Raw genomic sequence first — 13,959 nt, 5'->3', positions numbered from 1 at the left:
TGCTTCCCTGGCACACCTTGCCAGGGAAATATAGAAGTGCAGGTACTCACTATATAGCGTATCCGTTCGCTACTGAGAAGTGCCAGTACTCTACCATTAACTATAGTGCAGCAGTGCTGACAACTGCGGGTACTCTCTTATTCAAATGAAAGTAGTGCAGGTACTCAGTACCAGATAGCACATGCCCATTTAAAGCACTGCGCACAACACACCATTTTGTGTGCCCTGCTGCAGATCATGCTGCAGATATGGAAGCCGCTGGCGCGCCGCTGGCGCACCTAAGGCAAGCTCGTCTGTGCCCGTCCGTGCCTGGACCGCTCCTAGCACGAGGACCCCTGGACACCATGAACGCCATGACGCCCGACACCGCTACGATACCAGAACCCTCGACGCACTCAACACCGGACGATCACACACCTGCTTCCTGGCCGCCCCGAAGCGCACCCACGGAGCTTTCACCTGCCGGAACTGCAGCTTCCCAAGTATCCGCCCCACCATGCTGCCGACCAGGAAAGAACCCAACCACCTCAGATGCATCCTTCTCAACACACACTCCGCCCAAAAACATGCCGTTGAACTCTGGGACATCCCCAGACGTCGCCTTCCTGACGGAGACCTAGCTGAACCCCGCCTCGGCACCCGACATAGCCATAGCCGTCCCGGAAGGCTACAAGATCACCCGCAAGGACCGCACCAACAGAGCGGGAGGAGGAATCGCCATCGTCCACAGGAACACTCTCAGAGTCTCGACCAACACCGATGACACCCTCAGCACCGCCGAACACCTGCACTTCCAGATCCACACCGACCTCAACACCACCCTCAGAGAAACCCTCATCTACAGACCGCCCGGACCCCGACCATAGTTCAGCGACTCCATCGCCGAATTCGTCAGCACACACACCCTCGCCTCCAAGGACTACAACCTACTTGGGGATCTGAACTTCCACCTCGAGAACAATGACAACACCAACTCCACCACCCTGATCGACAACCAAGCCAACCTTGGACTCAGACAACTCGTCACAACACCCACCCACTCCGCCGGTCACACACTTGACCCCATCTTCTCCGCAAGCCCCCACATCTCCTTCAAGCATACCACCGAACTCCACTGGACCGACCACCGCTGCATCCACTTCACCTTCAAGAAACCCACCAGGCACCACCGCACCCAACAGATGCCTCACCGCTGCTGGAGCAAAGTCACCGAAGACCAGCTAGCCACCACCCTCGCCCAGAGCCTACCCGCCGACCATACCGACCCCGACACCGCCGCCCGCAACCTCAGACAGTGGATCAACGACTGCGCCAACACCCTCGCCCCGATCAAGAAACCCTCCAACAATCATACCAACAAGAAAGCCAGCTGGTTCACTGAAGACCTCCGGGACTCCAAGCAAACCTGCCGAAAGCTGGAGAAGATCTGGCTCCGTGAACGAACACCGGACAGCCACGCCGCCCACAAGAATGCCACCCGCAAACACCATCACCTCATCAGATCCGCCAAAAGGGCCTCCTTCAAAAACCGCCTAGACAACAACACGCACAACAGCAAAGAGCTCTTCAACATCGTGAAGGAACTCTCCAACCCCAGCTCCAACACCAATGACGTCCCACCCTCGCAAGACCTGTGCAACTCGCTGGCCACCTTCTTCCACCACAAGATTACAGACATCCACAACAGATTCAACGCCACAACCGCCCCGACAACCACTGAGACATCCGCCCCCACGACCACCATCCGCACCAACCGCCTGCTCTACTGGACCAACACCAACGACAATTACACCATCAAAATCATGAACACCATCCACTCCGGATCTCCGTCAGATCCATGCCCACACCACATCTTCAACAAAGCCAGCACATCCATCGCACCCCAACTCCGGAAAGTCATCAACACCTCCTTCGAGACAGCAACATTCCCGGAGAGCTGGAAGCACGCCGAGATCAACGCCTTACTCAAGTAACCCAAGGCGGACCCCAAGGACCTCAAGAACTTCCGGCCCATCTCCCTGCTCCCGTTCCCGGCAAAAGTCATCGAGAAGACCGTCAACGAACAACTGGCCCGCTACCTCGAGGAGAACAACATCCTGGACCCTTCCCAGTCCGGGTTCCGCAGCAACCACAGCACCAAGACTGCCCTCATCGCCGCCACCGATGACATCAAATCCCTGATAGACAATGGAGAAACGGCGGCCCTCATCCTCCTGGACTGTCAGCCGCATTTGACACGGTCTGTCACCACACACTATGAACACGCCTCCACAATTCTGGGATCCAATAGAAGGCCCTGGACTGGACCACCTCCTTTCTCTCCGGCAGAACACAGAGCGTCCGCCTTCCCCCCTTCCGCTCCAAAGCCACGAGATCATCTGCGGTGTACCCCAGGGCTCATCCCTCAGCCCAACTCTGTTTAACATCTACATGGCACCGCTCGCCCACATCGCCCATCGGCATGACCTCAATATCCTCTCCTACGCCAATGACACCCAACTGATACTCTCCCTCACCAAGGACCCCCACACCGCCAAAACCAACCTTCACGAAGGAATGAAGGCCGTTGCTGAATGGATGAGGAACAGCCGACTGAAGCTGAACTCGGACAAGACGGAGGTCCTCATCCTCGGATCCAACCCTTCGGCCTGGGGCGACTCCTGGTGGCCGACCGCATTTGGAACCGCTCCAACACCCACCGACCACGCACGCAACCTAGGGGTCATCCTCAACTCCACCCTCTCCATGACTAAACAGGTCAACGCCGTCTCCTCCTCCTGCTTCAACACCCTCCGCATGCTCCGTAGGATCTACAAGTGGATCCCCACTGAAACGAGAAGAACAGTCACCCAGGCCCTTGTCAGCAGTAGGTTGGACTATGGAAACACCCTCTACGCAGGAGCCTTGGCCAAACTCATGAGACGGCTCCAACGCATCCAGAACGCCTCTGCACACCTGATCCTCGACATCCCTCGCCGCAGCCACATCACACCCCACCTGAGAGACCTGCACTGGCTCCCGGTCAACAAGAGGATAACCTTCAAGCTCCTCACCCACGCACACAAGGCACTCCACAACACCGGACCAACGTACCTCAACAGACGACTCAGCTTCTACACCCCCACCCGCCAGCTCCGCTCTGCCGACCTCGCCCTCGCTACAGTCCCCCGCTTCCGAAGAGCGACCTCAGGCGGCAGATTGTTCTCCCACCTCGCCGCAAAGCCCTGGAACACCCTCCCCATCCACCTACGGCAGACCCAAAACCTGCTGACCTTCAGAAAACTCCTCAAGACCTGGCTTTTCGAGCAGTAGCAGCATTCCCCACCCCAGCGCCTTGAGACCCTCACGGGTGAGTAGTGCGCTTTACAAATGATATGATTGATTGATTGATTGATTGATTGATTGATTGATTGATCATGCAGTGTTCTGCTGATGCACATCCCACCGCACCGCTTACCACTCAGAATTATGTATAACTGTTGGTCTCTGTGCATTGATGCCTGTGGGTCTGTTGGCCTGTGTGGATAAATATAGCGTCTATATGTGTGTTGGTCTAGGTGCAGAGGCGACAAGAACCAGGTAGAGAACAGTCATGACTGATGATTTGTGGTCCTTCCTAGGCTGCAGAGGCAAAGGGACATGAGGAGAGTCAGTCACATATCTGGTGGCAAGCCCATGCTCCCGATAGGCTGGCGGGCTGGAAAAGACTCATGCGCCTTACTTTATATTTATAATGTAAGCAGGACAGCTCAGCAGAACTGGGGTGTACACTCATATTTTATATGTACCATCTCACTAGGAAGTACTTTTTTAAAAAACTTTATTTTTGCATTTTCAGAATAAAAGAAAAACAAAGCACAGCAGTACATCACTCAGGTTGAGTTCTTGTACATAATGATGAGAAGCGTCATTCAATGTAACATTTGCACTCTATGTATCTACATATTCTTGTTCACAATTTAACTATAATCTGTTCTCTATTTTTATACTGGTTCACAGTGGTACATTAAATTCTCCACAGCAGCAGTATACAATAGCACATGTATACAGTCTATCTCCTTTGCCCTTTATCAGACCTCTTCCCATCTGTATATGGGTATAGTCATATTGCATGGTGGAGGCATAATGAAGTACAGCGTCCCCCATTCTCAGCTATTGTCAGCTACAACCGAGAAGATCAAGGGTGAGTCACCTACAGTCGTCGATGGGCGGTTGATGTGTTTCGGCATTATTCACGGGCCCGTAGGTAATCAAGCAGTGGATCCCATATGTCCTTGTCCTTGGGCTGAGAGTGTGCGGCAATAACTCAGCGTACGTAGTAAGCTGTTCCTTACTATAAATTAAATCTTTGAGCCATTCCTTAAATTTGGGGGAACGTCCCCGTCCCCATTGACAAGCCAAGCCACTTGCCTCTTTGCTAGCAGCAGACTTAATGCTGCGAACTTTCTGTGCAGTGGGGGAAGCTCGTCAGTATACCACCAATATCGCAACAATGGGCGACATGGGGATTCGGCTGCTCACCATTTCGGACATTTCCTCCACCACTCTCTCCTGTATTTCTGTATTGATTCACACTTGCATGATAAATGCAGGAATCCAGCGCCCTCTTGGCGACATCTTTCGCAGCTACTGTCATCTCTAAATTTGTATCTATGTAGGCGTTGTGGAGTGTAATATGCTATTTGTATGAATTTAAAATGTATGATTTGCAGCCTGCTACTCGCCGTGATAGCTCCCGTTTGTTTGTAGCAGTAGTCCCATTGTTTGTCTGTCAGTGCAGTACTTAAGTCTGACCCTCACTGGGAAGCACTTTAATATTCGAAGCAATGAATCTTAAAACGAGATGAAGCTTGTTCAGGATTTTTCATAATTCTGCCCTCTTTAAATAACTGCTGGTTTGAGAACACAAATTACATGAAAAGCGGTACAAAGTATTTTAATGACAAAGAATGAACCATTCTTTCCACCCTCTTTGGATTGCATGAAAGTGTGTAAGGCTTTTGTTTTCTGTTAAATCTTTTTAACAACTTTTTTTTGATCAGTTTGAGCTTCAATTGTTGATGGTGGGGTATGCGGTTAATGTCGCCAGTCCATATTCACGATGAAAGTGCCAAGGCCACAGAATTGCATAATTCCAGTAGCTTTGGCCAAAAGCTTCAAATTTGGGGAAAACAGGCCTTTAATGGTAGGTAATACCTTCCTTATAAGTAACTAATTGCTAAGCAGAGCTTAATTATTCAATTTCATGATCTAATATTAGGAGAACCCAATTATGTGATACGGTCGACTAAATTATGCAGCAAGAAAAGTGACATTATACAAGGAAATATTATGGCATGTACGTAAATGCAGGCACCGTATGAACATATTCTGTGCCATTATTATACAGCTAATTTAAAATGTTAACACCTATTGACACAAAAGGTATCTTCAGTCTATCAATTTGAGATGTTCACTCAATTTTGAGCAAACGTGTCACCTTTTCAAAGTCTAAGGTGTGACCATTTAAAAAAAATATTTTCTATAGAGTTTTGTTTTCCAAATCGACAGAACTGATGCAAAGCCAGTGGCATAACCGGTAAAATTAGAAATATGGTTACGTTTTTTCCTAATAATATGCCTGTTATATATTGAGATTGGGAGCCAGGCACGTCTTTGAATTTAGAGTATTAACATAGGTAGGTAATCCCAACAATAGTAAACCAGAGGGAAGAACAGGGGAGTAAAGGGAATGAGATACGGGAGAAGCATTGACAAGGCAGATCTACAAACTAGGCGTCTATCATTCCCAAGTTCAGTACTGCTGGAGGTGACACCCAATGGAAAAGGACAAATAAGTTCTTGGAGCACCATACATGGTTTCTGTAGGGAGCAGGTTCCTTTGGGACAGCGGGCATCTAGTACGAATGAGCACAGGGCAAGCACATTAAAAGTTACGAATGGAAAGAAGGTCACCAGGGGTTGGGTTGCGCTAGGGATGTCAGAAAAACACAAGTAATGTATTCTGTGCACATCAAGGGCTCAGGCACAACACTGGCCCTTTGTGCCACGATTTTGATACATTTAGATCAATTTGAGCTCGAAACATTTTCTTTAATAAAGTCTGAACATTAGGGGCAAATGATAGATTAAGTGTGGCACATTTATATTAACACATCACTAGCTGTCTGGATGCAGCTGTATTGTTAAATCCCAAGATCTTTCAGTGGGTTTAAAACCTGCCAGTTGATTACCATTGGTTGACTTCATTGTCACTCTAATTTCCTTGCTTCTTATCAATGTCTTGCCTTGTCCAACTTGTTTTTGTCCCTACTTGGAGTACATTCTCTTTACTTGTGTCCTTCTGCAACTCACTTTTAGAGAACTACTTTTTCTTTTTGCTTAAGCACTCCACAAGAGTGCATGTGTTTTCCAGATGTGTCCATCGTGTCCCCTCTCCATGTGTTTTCTCTTGTCTGTCTGCTTTCTCCCCCTACTGCACTCTCTCGTTTCTTTTTGCTTAAGCACTGCACAAGGGCATGTGTTTTCCAACTGTTTTCCTTGTGTACTTTTCTCTCACTCCCACCTCAAGCTCCATGTTGCTCTCTCTTGCCTTTGCCCTACTTTGGTGCTCTCTCTCACTCTTGCGCTTCTCTCTCCCACCCTCCGTTTACTTCTCTTCTCCTCCCCACCTGTTCCTCCATTACCATTCACTCCCCTCCAACATTCCCTATCCTCTTTTACTTTTAATTAACACTTCAATGCTAAGAAAAATCGTAGTTTGCTTTATTTACCAATCAAAGTGGAATCAACCACCTTCGATCCATAAATAAACAAATTGAAGAAAATAGTGCCAGCGTCATTCCGCTGGTGCACACATTCTTTCGGATACATGCTTATGTCAGTGGAATAACACCATCACCACCACTGCACCTTTTTTTTACCTTGCCAATGCAGCACACCATTCCGACGCTTTATAGCACAGCCAAAAGCAATTGGCAAACCCAGTAGAACCCAAAAGTGAGACCTAATGCCTTTGGCAATGCTTGTTCTCCAGTGGCCAGGATTAAGAACCACATATACAATAAACAAAGGGAGAGAGTAAAGGGATTTTATCCACCTCAGTGGACGGAAGAGTACTCCTGATCCCCTAGGCTAGGTATCTATATAACAAAAAGGAGGAGTACCAAGGTGTCGCAGCACACCGTGATGGCACTCGGCTGTCACGGTGGCCCCGATGATGAAGCATGTCACCGACCAGGTCGGTGAGTGAGGGGTTTATTAAAATCAAAGAAGGACTTTCTTCTTTTTCCTCATTAGAATTTCATCCCACCAAAAATCGCCCTCTGAGCCTTTTCTATGGTGGTACTCCTCCTTTTTGTTATATAGATACAGGATTAAGAACCCCCAAACTGATGGCAAAAGTCTTGTGCTGCAAATCCACAGGTGGTTTACAGCTCTGAGTCACTGTGAAATGTATTATAAATTGTGACAGTCTGAAGAATTGTCCTTCCTGCGTGGGACTCTGAGGTAAATCAATGTGCAGCAAACGCATGATAGAATGATGTAGTCAGGGCTTTAAGTGGGAAAAAAACTGGGGGTGCTCTAAAAGGGACGTGGCAAGTTTCTTAAAGGGGTGTGGCCTATCTGAGTAGGGGCGTGGTCTAAATCAAGATAACTAGCATTGTGTGCTTAAGAAAACCACGAAGTCGCATCCAGCAAAGGATAATAAAATAGGCAAAAAGGTATATTTATTAAATATAAGCCCTAAAATACCAAACACTTTTAAAAATATGTAAAAATTATTTACATTACTTAGAAATCTATTCCAGGATTTCCCAAAACCCTTGCAGGGTGGTGCCGATTCTAACCAGCTGTTGTTGTGCTGATGGCTGGCACGATGACGTAGGTGGTGCTGAGAGAAGGGAAATCCTGAGAGAAAGTGTCTCTCTTCAAAGGATTTCCCTTCCTGCTACAATGACATCACAGCTTAAGAGGTACGGGCATGCTCACCCGAAACACCAACAAAAACCGGGACGTATGGTCACCCTACCTTTGACCTTTGAGGTCCGAAAATAGAGCCCCCTAGAGCCCTCTTTCGAGGCCCCCTCAAAAAAACTGGGGGTGCTCATCCCGTACACTTAATGCCCTGGATGCAGTGCAGAACTAAACGTGGGGCAGGTGCACCAGGATACTCCAGTACTTTTAAAATGAGATCGTTCATCTATAACGGCAAAGAATCTTGACCTACCGACAAATTTGCCCGGTGAACCTTCTCTGATGCATAACTTTCTCGTTATTGTCATGGTCTCATTTCATGTAAGCAGTATCCCATGAATGACTATATATATACACAAGTCAACAAAAAGAGAGATAAGGAGAATGTAGAAACACTCTCAGTCCCCGGTTATAAGTATTTCAACAAAGTAAGAGTGTTCCAGGTAACAAAAAGGAGCTACTGTTTAAGGTAAATACACGACCCCACTCAGGTCAGTATAAAAAGCCCTCACTCACCTACCTAGTAGGTGACATGCTTCATCATTTGGCCCCACTGGAGAGGCCGAGTGCCTCCCCAGTGTGCTACAACGCCAGAACTACTGCGGAGCAGGTTTTTTGTGAATAGACGTGAAAGTGAGTGATTTTAAGGTGATAGTGATTTTTTTTTGGTAAATATACTTTTATTGCAGATGTTCTTTTACACATATACATCGGTCAACAACTGTATAATCATCGTTGGCAGGGACGAGTCTATGAAATTCAAGTTACACAGCCATTTAGCCCACAACCCGGAGGTCGGGTGGCAAAAATCAAAACTGTGATGTGCAGGTGCACTATATATTACAAGCCATGACCGGTAGTCAAAGGAGTCTTGTATCTGCTTTTCTTTTACACCCTATACCCCAACAGACAAACTAAAACTACCCCTGAGGACTACCACTAAGTCATTAATCTCGGGACTTGTGGATCAGGAGTCTCATAGTCAGCAGTTGGGGAATCATGTAATGTACCTGTCGTGTTACGGGGATGTAGTCAGATCGTTGCCTCTGACGTCTGAGTCACTTTGTGTGTCGTGGTCGCGTAAAGCCTGCACCAAAGCCTCCCATGCATGCGCAGATTCTAGTGCCCTGTCGTTCTGTTGCCGCCGCGCTAGCTGGAATCTCAAGGTGCTCTCTCCCCCAGCCCATTTGAGAAACTTGTTGCGCCATTTAGCACCAGTTGGACCCGTTCGTGCCTTCCATTGTCGCGTAATTTCCCGCTTCGCTAGGATAAGTCCCATATCTATAAATTTGCTGGTGATTTTCGTTTTAGGGGTATGCGGAAACCAATGAAGGATCCCCACCGCCATGTCAAACTGCAGTGTTCGCTCTGTCACCTCATTAAGAGTATCCCCCACCGATTTCCAGTAAGAGGTCAAGCCAGGGCAAGTCCACAACATGTGGCCCAGTTCCGCACCGCTTGCCTGACATCTGGGTCAGGCCGCGGAATCTAGAGCAAAGTATTTTTGTATCTTTCCTGGGGTCAGGTACGCCCGGTGTAGGATGTAGAAGTGGACTAGTTGAAACCGCGCATTGCGCGTGCTCTTCCAGGCCTGGCGCATCAGCTGAGCCCATGTGGTCTCCGGAATTCCTTCCCTATGTCCGCTTCCCATTTGCCCCTGAGCGCCTCCAGCGGAGGCAGCCTCTCATTAATCATCCTGGTGTACAGGCATGTCACTGCCTTGACCATTCCAGCTGCCATCATGATATATTGGCATGCCATTGTCGTCTTTGGTTCCTCCAGTCCCCCCTTCCAGTGCGCCTGTATTGCCTTGTGATCACCGCATGCAGTAGAAAGTCGCCTCTAGGTATGTCAAATCGGTCTAAAAGCGCCGGAAACGGCAACAACGTCCCGTCCTCATACAGATCACCCATTACCTGGATCCCCGCCCCCTCCCAATTTTGTAATTGCGACCAATCCCCACCATGCGGCAATGCAGTGAGCATTCCCAGCGGTATTTCAGGGGCATAGGGGTGGTTTACTCCCGCTCTACGCTGTGTTCGGTTCCAACATAACCTGAGTGTACGTTCTTCTTGTGTAAGGTCTCTAAGGGCTTGTCTCTGTTGCATTGCAATGTAGGAGAGTGCGTGTCTAGGTATTCCTAGGCCTCGTACATCCTCAGGTCCCCGGAACTCATGTGCTATTTCCTGGGTGTAGACCTGTAATTGGGCTGCTAAGTAATACACTTCGAAGTCAGGTACAGCCAGCCCCCCCTCCGCCTTGGGTCTCATCAAAGTCGTAAGCTCCACTCTTACCGGCCCGATCCCCAGAGGAAGGACAAGATCAGTGATTTCAAGTTCCGAAATACAGCGGGAGGAATCCAAATCGGGAGCGTCCTAAAATAGTACAGGAGTCTAGGGAGCGCTACCATCTTGAGCAGTGCTATTCGTCCCGCCACCGACAGTGGGAGGGTGGCCCAAAAGGACATACTGCCCTTCAGCGCTCTAATACTGCGGGAAATATTACCTTCCAATACATCAGCTGGAGTGTGATAGATATAGACCCCTAAATACTTCAGGCAATTGGGTTCCTATCTAATTGCTCTGGGCGTGGTGGGTTGGGTTTCTCCTTTGCGTACTGGGAATAGGAATGTCTTGGACCAGTTTACTCTGAGGCCTGATATTTCACCAAAGGTAGTCAATACGGCATCTGCACCAGACAGGGCTCCATCAGCATCCTCAAGGAAGAGCAACAGGTCGTCTGCGTAAAGGGAGATGAATTGTTGCCCCAATAGGGTCCGCAGACCTCTATATTGGGCCCCCGAACGGATCGACAGTGCGAGGGGTTCAACCGCTAACGCAAAAAGCAATGGCGACAGCGAGCATCCCTGCCTCGTTCCTCTCTCCACCGGATATTGTGGGGAGATCAGCGCGCCCGACTTCACTCTTGCCAACGCTGAAGCGTACAACACGGAAGTCCATTACAGATATCCCTCTCCTACCCCGTAGCAGCTGAGCGCCCTATGGAGGTACTCCCATTCCAGACTATCAAACGCCTTTTCCAAGTCGACCGATAATATCATGGGTGAGGGGCCTCCTCATGGTACTCCTCTAACAGACGGACCAGTCGGCGTATGTTCATAGTGGTATTGCGCTTGGGTATGAAACCCGCTTGATCCACATGAACTAGAGTGCCCATGTGCTCCAGCAGTCTGGACGCCAGAATGCTACTTAAGATTTTATAATCCGTTGTGAGCATCAACAACGGTCTGTACGACGCCGGGTCGCTGCTCTCTTTGTCAGGTTTAAGCAGGGGGATCACCAGCGCCTCGCGCATCGTGCATGACAGATACCCTAGTTGTTTCGCCTCTTTATACACTATTAATAGCCGTGGAGCCAACAGGTCAATGTAATTAACGTAAAATTCGATGGGTAGTTCGTCCAGTCCTGGGGTTTTGTTGCGTGCCATTCGTTTTATGGCGCAACGGATTTCCCCTATTTCAATGTCTTTGCCCAAGTCCTGCGCCTGTTCTGGTTCTAGTTTCGGAATGGGTAGTCCTCCTAAAATGTCATCTATGGCAGAGGTACCCGCTAATAGTCTACTCTGGTAAAGAGTTTCATAGTAGCATGAAAAACTGTGGAGAATATCAGGCTGGGTATATACTTCCACACCCTCAGTAGTACGCATGGAGACTGTGGGGGAGCTGCGTCTCGTGGGGTTGGCCAGCCAGGCCAGCAATGCTCCCGATTTGTCTCCCTCTGCGAGGGACCTGGTTATGTAAGTCTTGTGGTCGAAGCTACGCAGTCTTTCCACTTCGACTGCCACCGCTTCCTTCGCCGCTGCACTCTGTTGTTGCAGCTCAGGGCGTCCGGGCCGCAGGAGCTCTATTTCACGGAGTTTCCGATCTGCTTTATCGAGGTCATCTAGGAGTACCCTACGCATTCCCACCTTTTTAGCTATACAATAGCCTCTCACAACTACATTAAAGGCATCCCATTCCGTCGCTCTCTCCCTAGTCGTGCCTTCATTTTCCGTGAAATAATTAGTGATCCTCTCCCCCAATTCTCTGCGGAATAGTGGGTCTTCTAACATTTCAGGGCGCAATCTCCAGGTTGGAACACAGGAGGCACCCGGAAACCACCTCACGTCGGCTAGTAGAGGATTGTGAACGGAGATCGTCCTCGCTAAATATTCAGTTTTTGTGATCGCGGGTACCAACGCTATGGAGCACAAGAGCACATCTAGCCTCACATGTAGCTCGTGCATGCCTGAAAAATAGGAGTAATCTTGGGTGTGCGGGTGTTAGGCTCGCCAAATGTCGGTCAATCCCCACTTTGTTTGCCATTCCAATCTACTCTTGGCTATTCGGCGTGTTGGGGAATCTGCCAGTGGGGGGTGCGATCTATCAAGGGCCACATCCACCACCGAATTGAAGTCGCCTCCCATCAGTAGTGGCCCCACTAAGTAGTGGGCCAGGGAGCCCAATATTGTCGCGAAGAAGGCTAACTGGTCCACATTAGGTGCATAAATGCTGCCAATATTTATGTCCTTACCTCCCAGTTTTCCCGCTATGGCCACAAACCGCCCTTCAGGGTCTATCATGTGTTTGGTCACCTGGAAATGGACTCCAGCTCTTATCCAAATCAGCGCACCCCTAGCATAAGCTGAGTATGTAGTATTGTATAACTGCCCCCTCCATCTGCGCTGCAATGCCAACCCTTCTGTCTTTGTAGGATGTGTTTCCTGTAGTAGCGCTATTTGTACCCCTCTGCGCACTAAGTAAGCATGTACTTTGTGTCGTCTCGTCATAGTATGTAGCCCCCGTACATTCCAGGTAATGCATTTCAAGTTAGATAATTCACCCATTGTCCCACAATGCTCTACTCACTCTCCTCCACCCAATTGCTACTTGGTTCAAATATAGTAAATGCCCTGCACCAATGGCGTGCCCACCCCCCCAACAAAATAACATCCCCAAATCCCTCCGCCTCCCCCACCCCCCCCAGAACAGGACCCAAAGACCGTAATCTAGTTCCCATCCATACTCTCCCCAAGGAACAGTTAGAGAATCCTGACGGTAGTCACCGCAGGCTTGCCTTAAGGGCAAAGTGGGGGGCCGAGTACCGGTGGGAAGTCGCCCTCTGCCCGAACTTCCTGTATGTGATCGAGCTCTAATAACTTAAGGTCAGTTTAGGGCTTTGCCCCCAACCCATCCATTAGTAGGCTATCAATCCCCTCCCGTTGAACACAACAAGCATTCCCCAAAGTTCGTTCAATTTTCGAAACAGCTCACCCAGAGTCATAATTGCCCATCCAGCAGTCCTTCCGCCGTCTCTAGAGTGATCGTGGGCAGGGGTACACTGTCAGTATCAGATTCCTCCGTGTCGGTATGGTCTTCCCCTCTGCCAGACTCTGTGCCCTCCGTTATGGGCGTCTCTTGTGAGCCCAACATACTGGACACCACCTCCAAGACCCCTCGCCGCTCCGCTGTCGTCTCCAGTACTGAAGGTCGCCCAAGTCTACTTCGGCCATTGCGAATCCTCTTAGACTTCCGCCGCGGCCTCTCCTCTGGTACCGTTGGAAAAAGTGAACCAGGGCCATCCTTGCCGGCTCTATACAGTTCCAGCCAGCTACACGCGTCGTCAGGAGTATCGAAAAATTTGGTAGTACTATCCAATATTATTCGGAGCCTCGCCGGGAACAGTAAGGAGTACTGTATACTCTCGCTCCTCAGCTCACGTTTTATCGCTAGGAAAGAGGCTCTCTTGCGCTGTGTGTCATAGGTATAATCTGGGAAGATGTTGACCTTACTGTTCTCCGCCTGGAAGGGACCGTTCAGCCGGGCATTGTGAAGTAGCAAATCCCTGTCCCGGTAGTGCAACAACCGCGCAACCACTGGGCGCGGGGGGCGGCCCTGCTGCAGCGGCCTAGATGGAACCCTTTGTGCTCGTTCCAATGTGTAGAATGTGGACAATCCCTCAGGCGCCACCACCGTCCGTAGCC

Source organism: Lissotriton vulgaris, chromosome 12 (assembly GCF_964263255.1).
Source record: "Lissotriton vulgaris chromosome 12, aLisVul1.2, whole genome shotgun sequence".
Lineage (NCBI taxonomy): Eukaryota > Metazoa > Chordata > Amphibia > Caudata > Salamandridae > Lissotriton > Lissotriton vulgaris.
The sequence above is the reverse complement of the archived record's forward strand: the minus strand, read 5'-3'. Positions refer to the sequence as shown.